Raw genomic sequence first — 12,939 nt, 5'->3', positions numbered from 1 at the left:
TTGATCGTTTATTTGAGTAGAATACTTTATAACCCCGGGCACTGTTTTAACAGGGAGGTGTTAGAAAAGGAGAGACAATTCTTCGTAATTCATGCAAACACATGTTTGCGTTCAAAGCGTTACAATGGGATGGATAGCATTCCACTAATACGCTTTGAAGTCATGCTCTGCACCGCTCTAGTTACAAGGCGGAGTTCGGAGACGAAGAACGCATTTCACCTTTCGTTGAATTACAAGCTTTATTTCCCCGTAAAATTTTAAATGAAATACTCGAATTAATTAAGAGTAGTTTAGGAAAGAATTCAATATCATAAACATGTAATTCTAGTTTCTTCGTAATGAGCAAATCGAAATGAAATGAAAATTAGGCCCTCTTAAAAATCTAATATTTTGCTATAATGCGCACATTTCCGCATATTAGTTTTCTATCATTTTATCTGGGATATTTTGATCTTTCAAAATACTTAAAGTACTCCGCTAAAGCGTGCTCCAGCGTGCTTTTAAAATATTTGCTGTTAAAATTGTCAGTTTTACGCTGCATTTTGATTCGCTGCTCCAATTCAAGGTACACAAATTCTTTGTTGTCATCACATTGAAAGAGAGAGAGAGAGCGAAATGCAGTAGGGGCAAGTATTTCTAGATGTGAGAGCGCTAGTCCCGATTATTGATGCTCTCTTTTGTCAAAGCACCTGATTTCCACCTGTAGTTAAGCGCATAACTTATCGGCGGTGCCGCGCATGACTTCAAAGGAGAGCAGGAGTTGTCTCTCCTTTTCTAACACCTTCCTGGTTTTAACCAATAACAGCCTGACACGTACGTGTTGGGGTCGCTGGTGCGGTTACTTACTTTACTTTAACAACGATGATATAGGACAATGTTTGTTCATCGATCAAAACTTACTTGGTCCAGGGAGGTGGAAGAAGCCCTGCTTGGTCATGGTCTAAGCAGGGAGGTGGAAGAGAGATTTGTCAAGTTGAATGTGTGGGAAAGGACAGAGATGTTCAACAAAATATACAGCCTATAGACCTATACTGATTCATATATAGACATTTTTTTTAAACCAGTAGGGCTGTTTATCTAATCTATTCCTGAAATCATTTACAAACGTTACTGAGACGACATATTTAGGAAGACTATTCCGCAAATCAACAATTATTGCTGAAAAAGTATTTCCTTACATCAAGCCGAGAATACTGTTTGACCAGTTTCATACTGTGTCTTCTGGACTTCCTGTGAGCTGAGTGTGTGTGTGTGTGTGTGTGTGTGTGTGCTTTTTTTTTTCAGCAAGTGGAATCATGATTCACAGCTAGTCATGAGTCACACCAGGGAGGTGGACTTCCACCACCCTGGTCACACAGGATTTGGAACACTGACAGTGGGGAACCGGGGGTTCCGTGTTCACCTGGACTTGCAGACTATTGCCTATGCAAGGAGAACATGGCAACTTATGAGGAGCTTTATGGGGATCTCCTCCGGGAGGCGATCTATTTGCATAAGTATCATAGTCGTGCTACTGGCATGCGATGTACCTACCAAGTTTGGAGAACTTTTGACTATGCGTTTTCAAATTAAAAGATCAGAATGAGAACCTGGTTTAGTATCATACTGGCTCCCAATTTGGCCCTGACCTCGGGGGATCACTCCTGGCCATCACTTAGATATTATGGAGGGCCTTATATTGTATTTACCCATGGTATTTCTGGTTTCAAAAAGAATATCCCCAAGTGGATCATTCCTTCCACATATAGCGGAGAAAAAAGTGATAACGTGAAAAATTGGCCCCAACTTGGTCTGTCCCCCTTGCAACAACAGTCACCAATACAAGCAGAGCTGTAATATTAATAATAAGCTCTTTCATTTCTGATTCGCGAGAAAAAGATTTCATTTTGGGTGCTTTTGGGTCCCTATAAACATATGATTCAGATCCTACATATCAGTCACCCGAAGGATGCCTGTCAAGTTCGGTGGAAACTCATTATAAGGTTTTCAACAAGAACTATAAAGATACAAATTATGTGAAATCTGGGCCCCAACTTGGCACCTGTGGCCTCCAAACCCAAACCCCTCCCCCCCCCCCCCCTCACCTTGTACCTCCACCACCCCGGGGTGGGGGCGGAGGTCATGGTGCCCATTTTAACAAATTAAGATTCTATCAAATAAAGACAGAATAAACTGACCAGAAAGAATATAAATTATTAGTGGAAAAGTGAGCAAAGAAAATGGGATTCCATCCCGATGGAATCCCATTTTCTTTGCTCACTTTTCCAAATTAAGATTCTATCACTCTAGGGATGCTACCTGCAAAGTTTGGTGAAAATACATCAAGGGGTTTAAAGAAAAAGCTGTAAATATGAAAATTGGGCCCAAATTTGCCTCTCCCGGGCCCGGCCCCAAGGGAGGCACCCCCGGATTTGCCATGAACACTCTTGAAATATATTAGTCACCAATGCAGAGCTACCAAGTCTCACGCATTCTGCGTGAGACTCACGATCTCACGCATGGCACCCATTTTTCTCAAGCATCGGGCGAAGTCTGCAACTTGGGCCTATAATAATGGGCAAAGCTCAAAAGATTAAAGTGATAGTTGCAATTGAAGGTATATTTTCCATGTCTTTCAAAATAAGTAAAAAATAGTCATGCACCTGATCGCACCATTAAGAGATAAGATTAATTTAAGAATTGAAAAAACTCCCCACCGAGGCCGTGGGAGGCCACTGGGGAAAAAAACCCCTCCCACACCCTCGCTCGCGCGCACATTCGCTCGCCGAGATGCCGAGTCATGAAAATCTCACTCATAAAATCTTTCTGAACTTGGCATCCCTGCCAATGTACTTACTCATAGGACTAATAAACTTGATATTAGCTGGGGGGGGGGGGGGAGGCGGTGGTGCCCATCTGAACTAGGGAGGCGAACTGATCCTTACAAAGAAAAATGTTAGAGACAAAGTTTTCTCATATAAATTTAAATGACAATCGACCAGGTATCAGTTTATATGCATTATTTTGTGAGGTCTAACTCTAAAGGATGCCGGAAACCTACATTTTGTTTTTCTCCAAGTAAATAATTACTCCTCTTCACCTTCAATCCCAGCTCCTCGAGATGACATGCTCATTGCACTGTAAATGTGTGATTTGCTGAGCTGACATCACAGATAATGCGAGAGAGTGTACGTGCGCCTTCGCTTCGGCGAGATATACACTGAACGAGCTATGAAGGGTGGTGCGCTAGCACGCTTTACGTACTGCAAGTCAGTGCCATAAAAACCAGTCACGCAGTGTGAGTGGATGTTGTCAGGATAGGGAAGGCATTATTATTTTAAGGTCATCGGCATCTCGTCCTATATTAGCCAGACAGCGACTTGCTGTGCATCGACTTGTGAGGCTGTAGTTACCTTGGGTACCTGAAAAGAGATATTTTGAGGATCGGGTTTCTCCTTCAAGAATTCTGCCAGCGATCGACGTTCGGCAACATGACGGTCAAGGTTAAAGTGATTTATTGGTAAGGACACTGCAACTTTGCAAGCGTTCCACCGCTGTTGATCATGACGATGTTAATTTGATATCCGTATAAACTTAAAAATACTTATAGTAGGTCATAATTATTATAAGCCCTCCAGACATTTTTATCATGTGTGATCAATGGAGATGGGTAAGAGATTGAGTAAGAAATCTACAAATGCAGAATAACCTACGTTGTAAGTGATGGAATGAACGACTTTGATAGGAATAGACTGCTCTGTATGATTGATAAAGCCCTACTGTAGCAATTAAATAGTTAAGAATTTAACTGGTGATTGACGTAAGACGCGTGTGTGAACACAGTGAATATTCGATACATGTGGTTCAGATGGCAATCAAGCATATATCTATCTATATATATATATATATACACTTGTGTGTATATAAAATAGGCCTTCGCTTTCATATGCTTCTATGTATTATAAGTTACATTTAATAACTAAGTAGGTGATTATGTTGCATGTGAATTTAAATTTAATTTCATAGGCCTACCGGGTACCGGTACTATCTTTCTACCCTCCATACCTCTTCTTTCCTGTCTCTCTCTCCCTCTGTCAATCAACAGTGGATTGACTGACACGTAAATATATATAGATCTTTACATATATATATATATATATATATATATATATATATGTATCTATTTATGTACCGGTATTTATTTATTCATTTATTTATTGACTTTGCTCTTTGTCTTGTCCACCCAACTTGCCTCTAAAAAAGGGACTTTACTTCGATCCCCATTGCGTATATGCATGTGCATTCACACTTACTGAACCACTCCTGTTTATTTTCTCTATCTCTCAATCCTTCTGCAACATTGACATTGCTCTCTCTCTCTCTCTCTCTGTGCAGATGGAGTGACCTTGTGTGCCCATTTATGCTAGGCACACATTGGTGACATTGCATTTTGTCAGTTTGGAAAGGGTGTGCTCTATTGTTGCCCTCAGGGTGTGCTATATTGATGGCCTCTGTGTGTGCAGCAATCACACAGATAGCTATACACAGCCTTGTTGCTGTACATGGTGTCACATGGCGTCTGGTCGGGCTATATCACACAGAATGCCATCAATAGAGCACACCACCGACCAGATGCTTTGCAAAGTACAGTGTCTCTTCGTAACAGTGCTATGTATAGTTAATAAATGACAAGGTGATAATGCTACCTTGTGCAGCCTTACAATAATTTGCAATTGAGAAAAAAACAAAAACAAATGAAAAGTGTACTGTACAGTTGTCTATACATTATCTACAATCAAACCACTTGTTTTTATCAATTTAGTATGCTCTGTGTTTTCAGAAGTACATATACTGTAGTAAGGTAATTGCATCCAGCTGCCTTTCATGGAGCTATCCTCTGGCTACATGTTTTGATATATTATGTCGGCACACTGGGAACCTTTATTTATGCAATGATTAAACTTTATTCTCACTGTCTTGTTTCTTCCTTCCAGTGGAGCATGAGGGTATCGCCCCAAGGTAAACTAGTTTAAAGGACAAGTCCACCTTCATATACATAAGGATTGAGAGAATGCAGCAATATTAGTAGAACACATCAGTGAAAGTTTGAGGGAAATTGGACAATCCGTTCAAAAGTTACGAATATTTTAAGTATCTGCGCAGTCACTGCTGGAAGAGAAGGCTACTACAGTGTATGATGTCACATGCGTACAACTATACATGTATAAGGAAAATAAAAAGAGAATTTCACAAAACTTTACTTTTTGAATAAAGTACACAGTTCTTTGACTTGCTACTGACATATGTTAAGGGTAATATTATTCCCCCTGCCTTCTGAAAGAGAGAAGTCGAGTGTTCTTTTGTTATGCTAGAAAAATGGAAATATGTTGAATTTTCTTTATTCTTTCTTTATATCGTTGTACTCATGTGACATCACAAGCTATAGTAGTCTTTTGATCCAGCCGTGACTGAGCAGAAACTTCAAAACTTCATAACTTTTTAACGGATTGTCCGATTTTGCTCAAACTCTCATTGATGTGTTCTACTAATATTGCTGCATTCACTCAACCCACATGTCTATGAAGGTGAACTTGTCCTTTAATTACTCAAAATTTCTGATGTCTTCAATGGATGAAGAATGATGTCTGTATTTCGCATCTTGTTTTTCCTCTCTTTTTTGGGGGTGGGGGGGTGGGGGTGGGGTATAATTTTTAATACTTACTTTATCTTTGTGTGAAAGGATGAATTAAAGATGTTTTGGAGATTACTTACCTGATCTACATGTACTTTTATACTAACCTGTGATGTATGCTAATATTATCTCTGTGCTTCCATATGTATGAAGATTGGTCCTTAAAAAGTCACATGAAGTGTAAGAATTCAGTCTCAGAAATTTCAGGCAAACTAGCTTGCATTGAAAATATTTCGACTGTGTTGTAGGATGACATAAGGGTGTATTAACTAAAGGGAAATATTTTTCACTTAGTCGTGCATCACAGTAGGGTTAGCATCCCTGCAGCAGTAGTGTATAATTCCTGGATGTTGCAATGCCATCTACAAAGTTATCAATAACATGTTTCAATAATAACCCTTAAAACTCTAGAAAGATAATATTTGGGCCTATGCAAGTGCAGTTCAATTTTAAACAACTGACTGCAAATTTTAAAGCATTCAACACCTTGATGTAATATTGTGACCATGCCTTTTTCTTTCTCTCTTTTTCATTGGTCTCAGTTTCAACGGCTGGCTGGACAGCTGAAGGATGAATTTGGGGATGATGTGGAAATGGTAAGTTCCAGTCTAAATTTCAAATTTAAACTAACCTGTTAGTGTGGCCCCTGAAAATGGAGCAAATAGTACTAGAATGTTTTTTTCTCTCTCTTTCTTTTATTTGAACAAGTTGACTTGAATTTGTCTCCTGTCTGTGTATTGTGGATGTCATTTAATGAATTGTAGAAAAACATAAATAAGAAAAAAAAATAGATGAACGCAAGATGTGATATGTACTGGTATGTGTGCCTTCTGAATTTTTAAAAAAAAAAAGGAAAATGGAGGCACAAACCTGTCGAAAAAGGCAAGATTTAGTCAGGCTTTAAACAGCTCTTTTGGTGACTTATTTGAGGAAGATTAAATTATGTATTATAGCTGCTCAGGAATGTAGTTTTCACATGTTGGTGCATACCCCCCCCCCCCCCCCCCCAACAAACAAACCAATTGAATACAAACAGTTCTCCAGAACAGGTTTTGTTGTTGTTTTTGTTGTTATTTTTTTTTCCAGACAAATACCAGAAAAAAAAAAACATTCATCACGGAAATATTGCTGCTTACATACCATGAATATTTCACCTGAATGAAGGACTACTTACCATTACATCAATACATTCATTCATTCATTTGAAAGGAATCTTTGGATCTATGCTCATTGTGTATTTCATTTAATTGTTTTGTTTCACCCCACAGATTGGAGAAGGAACCCCAGAAGTGACGGGGAAGCTAGAGGTGTTTGTCAATGGCAAGCTCATCCACTCCAAGAAGGTAATGTTCATTTACATCATCTTTGAGTGCTAAGTTGTTACAGACAGATGTACTGGATATATGATATACCCCAGTAGAAACATGTAGAACTAGAAAAGCACTCTGAGAGCGCAGACCTCCGCCAAGCATGCAGCTCATTTCCACCACTGATCTTGTTCTTCCATAGAGATATCAGTGATTTCCACCCATATAGATATGTACCGCCCGATTTCCTAATATAGAAGCCTTTGTTACGTCACAAACCCTCAGCTGCATGGTGCCTCGCCCTAGCAGAAACTAGAGCACGCACTTTAGTGCGCACATGCAAACCTCAAATACCAAAGAGATTATAACACAAGAGGGCGTAGTCCAGTGGGGAGGCAGCCGCGCGAGGTAGCTGCCATTTCCCGTTGTGGGAGCCGCCATTGCACGGATCCTGGCAGCGCACTGTTTAATGCGCTCGACTTGAATATTCGGGGCAGTGACCTTGCGTTGCTTTATTGTGACGTCACAATGGTCATCTTTAAGCGTCATAATGGTGCTGAGGTTGTTTGATTTTATGGCTTGAGTGGGAATGTACGCGAAACAAACGTCATAATGCTCAAGTACTGTCTAGTCTACACCCAAGTTCCCACTCTTTATTTTGCGAACAACAAAAAAGTCTGGACTCTACCAAATGGTTCAAATGATGTGATACCATCGTGGAAACTAATATGCAAACAATTAACGACATTGTGATTCTGAAAATGAAAATGTGTAATGAAGAATAAGAATCATTCCAGATATGATATGAGAAGATATGACTTGAACGTAGACTTAGATCCAGTGCCAGGAGCTGAGTGTGCGCTCCCTCTTCAATTTTGGACCAAAGAGATTATACCACAAGAGGGCGTAGTCCAGTGGGGAGGCAGCCGCGCGAGGGAGCTGCCATTTCGCGTTGTGGGAGCCGCCATTGCACGGCTTCTGTACAGTAGATGGCAGCGCACTGTTTATTGCGCTCGACTTGAATATTCGGCGCAGTGATCTTGCGTAGTTTTATTGTGACGTCACAATGGTCATGTTTTAGCGTCATAATGGTGCTGATGTTGTTTGATTTTATGGCGTGAGTGGGAATTTACGCGAAAAAAACGTCATAATGCTCAAGTACTGTCTAGTCTACACCCAAGTTCCCACTGTTTATTTTGCGAACAACAAAAAGGTCTGGACTCTACCAAATGGTTCAAATGATATGATATCATCGTAGAAATTAATATTCAAACAATTAACCACATTGTGATTCTGAAAATGAAAATGTGTAATGAAGAATAACATATCATTCCAGATATGATATGAGAAGATATGACTTGAACGTAGACTTAGATCCAGTGCCAGGAGCTGAGTGTGCGCTCCCTCTTCAATTTTGGACGCACTATTTGTACGCACGCGTATGGCGACTACTTACTCTATAGGTATAATCTCTTTGTTTTGGACGCACTATTTGTACGCACGCGTATGGCGACTACTTACTCTATAGGTATAATCTCTTTGTCAAATACGCACAGCCTGAACTCCCAAGTTCATTGACCCTACTTGCCAAAATATCAAAAATCCTTCATAAATTCCCCCAAAATTCTCGGATCACTACCAAAAGTTAATCGTTTGTTACTTGTGTCATTCTCAACCTTTCCTGCAAATTTCGTCCCAATCCGTTCTCTACTTTTTGAGTTATTTTGCACACGGACAAACGAACTAATGAACTAACGAATAAACCAACGGTAACGAAAACATAACCTCCTCCCTTGGCGGAGGTAAATATGTTGAACAGGAGATGATCATTTTTGCTTGGAGAGTAAAATACTCAGTTTGGGGATTCTTGAAAAGGGAGAAAGAATTAAATACTCAGTGGTTATTTCTTGTGTGCTGGGATTCTGCCCTGATCCCGCTCTTATTGTGCTTCCATTTCTGTTTAGGTGAGTACATATGGTTCAAGGTAGTGATGTAACAGTGCCATGATGAGCATCATTTCTAACGAGCTTCAGTGCTTCATTAGTGACCACTATTGCTATTGTTCTAGGTTTGTGATGTTGTTGTTTGGGTAGGGAGGGAGGAAACAGACATATGACTTCATCTACAAGTAGATCTGTGAGATAATGAGGAGAGTGTCCTTGTCGTACTTAAACCCAGAGAGAAGCCTCAGTTTCTTGTCATGAAGAGATGCACGCAACTTGCTCATTACCGTAATCATAAATGAGTCATTCTGCAGCCTGTGCAGCAATCTACATGGAATAATGGAAAACACAGTGGAATCTGCTTAAACTACACCTAACAGTGTTCATTTTAGAAGTCATTGTACAGTGTGTGCATGTTGACATTACAAAATATGTTATAGGCATGTAAACAAAACAGTAGAAGCTAAATTAGATTAGAAGTGTGTGCAGTGGAATTTAATGATGTCACATGACTTTTTTACAGTACATGTATTATTGGTTGCAACTACAATAATGTAAAAAATTGGAAAACACAATTTGTCTTATAGATTTGCTGTGAGGCAATGGTACCCTCTTCTTCTGTGTAAGCAGGAAGAATCTAAGGATGAAACCTTTTGAAAATATGGCTGGTGTGATTTACCACCCCCATATATATATATATATATATATATATATATATATAATATATATAATTAAATATTTTTTTATACAGACACACACACGTGTGTGTGTGTGTGTGTGTGTGTATGTGTGTGTGTGTGTGTGTGGTGGGGGGAGGGAGCTGCTGTCTCCCTCTCTGTATTCCAGTCTCTCTATTAATTCCAATTCAGTTACACAATATATTAACTTTTTTTTTCATCTCAAAACGTGAAATTAATTTACAAATTATGTGTAGATTTGGTAAGAGAATTCTTCAGCAACTAGAGCATAACCTTATCACCTCATTGAATCTGCAACAGTCACCAATATCACTGTTTTGCAAGAATAATGTGAAACTTCCAAATATGTAACTTTGTGATAAGACTCATTCCTATGCTGTTGGTTTTTTTTTTTGTTTCCTTTGTTTTATACATTATCAAAGTCAACTGAAATTTACATTGAGAGTTTCACTAAAAACTATCCACAGTGTCACCTGGTATGACTTTTTCACCAAAACCAAATCTAACTGTTCATGCATTACTGTAGTTTACCCTTTTTTCACCTAGGGAGGGGATGGCTATGTCGACAGTGAGGCAAAACTCAAGAAGATTGTTGATGCTGTGGCAGCAGCTCTGTGATTGATGTTTCAATTCACCAATGCAGGTACATTTGGAGCATATGTTTTTATAATATCATTTGCTCTTAAAAATAGATATTCAATGTTGCTTTTCCTGTGTTTTATTTGTACATGTGAATGATGCTGCATTTCATATAAACAAATTTCAGTAATTGAGCACCAAATTGTTTTCTTTTATATTTTGTTTTATTTTGTTTTGTAAGGAAGTCGACTCCTGAAAGCTTCAAAGATTATCATACTTTATTCTATATATAGATTCTTTATGTTTGGTTTTAGCTTATTTTAAAAACTGTTTTCCTGGAAATGAATTTGATAAGTGAAATGGAGGTAGGATTTTTTTCTAAGGTCTTAAAATCACCTGCAAAAGGTTTCACATAGCAGAAGATGTTGTTTTATTTCGTTTCACTCTTATGTTATATCAATGATTTGTCAAGCTTACCTCATCTGAATGATAAAGCATAAACCACAACATTGTGAAGATGTATAAATGTGCTCATCTTTTAATTTGCTTTTTTTTTTCCTTGTGTGTGACAGCTGAACAGCTCCAGCTCGTGCATTATGGCTATCCTTATCATGACGGATGTAACCCAAAAGTAGTTCCAGCTGCTCGGTTTCATCTCGATTATTCCAGAAGGAGACACCAGATTGCCCAAGCTTGATGGATTTCAGCTGTACATCACTTCTCATGTCATTTCAGATTTTTCTTCCTGTAATATTTCTTGAAGTTTGGCAACATGGAAACATGTGGTATCGTAATGATAATGATAGTAATGCAATGCATCACTTTTGTATTGTACCAGTACACATCACTGAAGCAGTTCATTGTATTATGCATGTACATGGATGCCTTAAGATAAAGGGGAGAAGATAAATGATTGAAAATTATGTATGCATTAGATTCTTTTGGATCCAAAATAAAGTGTAAGCTGGAGGGGCATACTACATTTATGTAGTGAAGAAACCTGATCAAATGTTGTAGTCATACACTGATACATGTAGTGTTGTTTGCTTGTTTGTTTTTGCATTTTAGTATTAGCTGCCTTTTTCTCCTCTGTTTTAACCTATACCTACAGCTTCACTACTACGTACAGTGAACTTGAAGTCTTGGAAACGCGGCTACAGGAATCCCAAGACTGGAGAACTTTCTCCATATGAATGACTTTGAAATTTAAAGTAATAGAACATACTTTAGAGCACAATTATGTTCATTCTTGGTTTTTCTTTTGTGTGTGTGTGTGTGAATCCCCCCCCCCCCCACAAAGCCTTGAAATAAAATCTGATTCAGCTATTCATTCAAAGCAGCAAATGTAGGATGAATAAAAACCATACAGTGTAGATAGTGTAGCTGACCTTGCCTTATTTATAGTCTTCTGCATGTCATGTGTGCAGACATACATGTACTTGTAGATGCCAGTAGTTATCATGAACTGTAGTAGCTGTAATTTAGACATTTAATTTTTTCTGTTTGTGATGCATCTCTTTTGTCAGCATGTAATAAAGTGAACATGAGAGAAGACAAAACCCATATCAGACGTGAAACTAAATGGTTCTTTTGTTTGGTCTGCATACCAGTAGATAACCTAGCTATGAAAAATATGGGCTCTCTAATGATGTGCCGTGTAGATACCAGTATCAGTGGCAGATCCAGAGGGGGGCGCAACCGGCGCAAGCCCCCTTTTATTTTTTGCTTTTAAAAAAAGAAATAAAAAGAAAAAAAAATGAAATGAAACCCGGAAGTGGCACCAGAAATATTACAGTAGTTGCGCCCCCCTTTACAGAACTCCTGGATCCGCCCCTGAGTATGTAGGGTGAATGTTCATGCAGTACACCTGATGTGGAGACAATTAACCTTATACCTGTCTGTAAAATAATTGTGTGGGTGTGTGTGTGTGTGTGTGTGTGTGTGTGAGTGTGTGTGTGTGTGATTTAAAGGGAACAAGAGACATAATGTGAATGTTTTTGCATTTTGCAAACCAATTTCATTTTTTATTTCATTTCATTTATTTCCACATTAAAAACAACAATTATTACGTTTCAAGTCATAGTATAAACATATTCATTGTGGGGGACCAATTAAAGCCTTTCAGGCTTGTTGGGAATAGGCCCCAAAGTAAATACAAGACTTTCTCAACTTACAATATATAGGTACAAAATGAATAGAACACAAATGGTGCACAATCAAAGCAGGATGAAGAAGGAAAAAAGAAAAGAGTAAAATACTGGCAAAATCTAAAAAACCATGTTGCTATTATACATACGGAAAGTGCGTCTAAAATTGTTTCTGAACTGCTGTGATGATTTGCAGTTTTTCAGTTCCTTTGGTAAAGTATTCCACAAAATGGGACCTTGATAAAAAATTGTTGACTTGGCTAATTCGGTTCGGTAGAGGGAAGGATGAACATTTTGGTGGTTTCTTGTATTATAAGAATGAATACTGCTGTTGAGATGAAAACATAGTTGTATACAAGGGGGCCTGTAATGCACCAAATAAATACTGTTGCATAAAAATTCCTGTTTGGAAGCAGATTATATCTTGAATTGGTAATATATTCATTTCTTGGAATAATGCAGAAGTTTGTGACAAATAATGTGAGTGAGTTATACGAATAGCTTTCTTTTGCAACAAATGAATACGTTTCACATTCTTTTTAGTTGAATGGCCCCAGACGAGAGTACAATAACTCAAATGAGATGAAATGAAAG

General features: G+C 38.5%; 1 long non-coding RNA gene across 1 annotated transcript; it reads left to right on the top strand.

The window, feature by feature from the left end:
* The first annotated feature begins 3,350 nt into the window (after positions 1 to 3,350).
* LOC139709664 (uncharacterized) lies at positions 3,351 to 11,763 on the top strand. Its single transcript, XR_011709414.1, has 6 exons — positions 3,351 to 3,499; positions 4,974 to 4,998; positions 6,214 to 6,267; positions 6,940 to 7,014; positions 10,166 to 10,262; positions 10,771 to 11,763. It is a non-coding gene; the product is annotated as an uncharacterized lncRNA (long non-coding RNA).
* The last annotated feature ends 1,176 nt before the right edge of the window (positions 11,764 to 12,939 follow it).

The sequence above is a fragment of the Diadema antillarum genome, unplaced genomic scaffold, assembly GCF_040938485.1.
Source record: "Diadema antillarum isolate AM-2024a unplaced genomic scaffold, OU_Dant_1.0 seq00001456_RagTag, whole genome shotgun sequence".
NCBI lineage: Eukaryota > Metazoa > Echinodermata > Echinoidea > Diadematoida > Diadematidae > Diadema > Diadema antillarum.
This window is presented reverse-complemented; position numbering and strand designations above follow the sequence as displayed.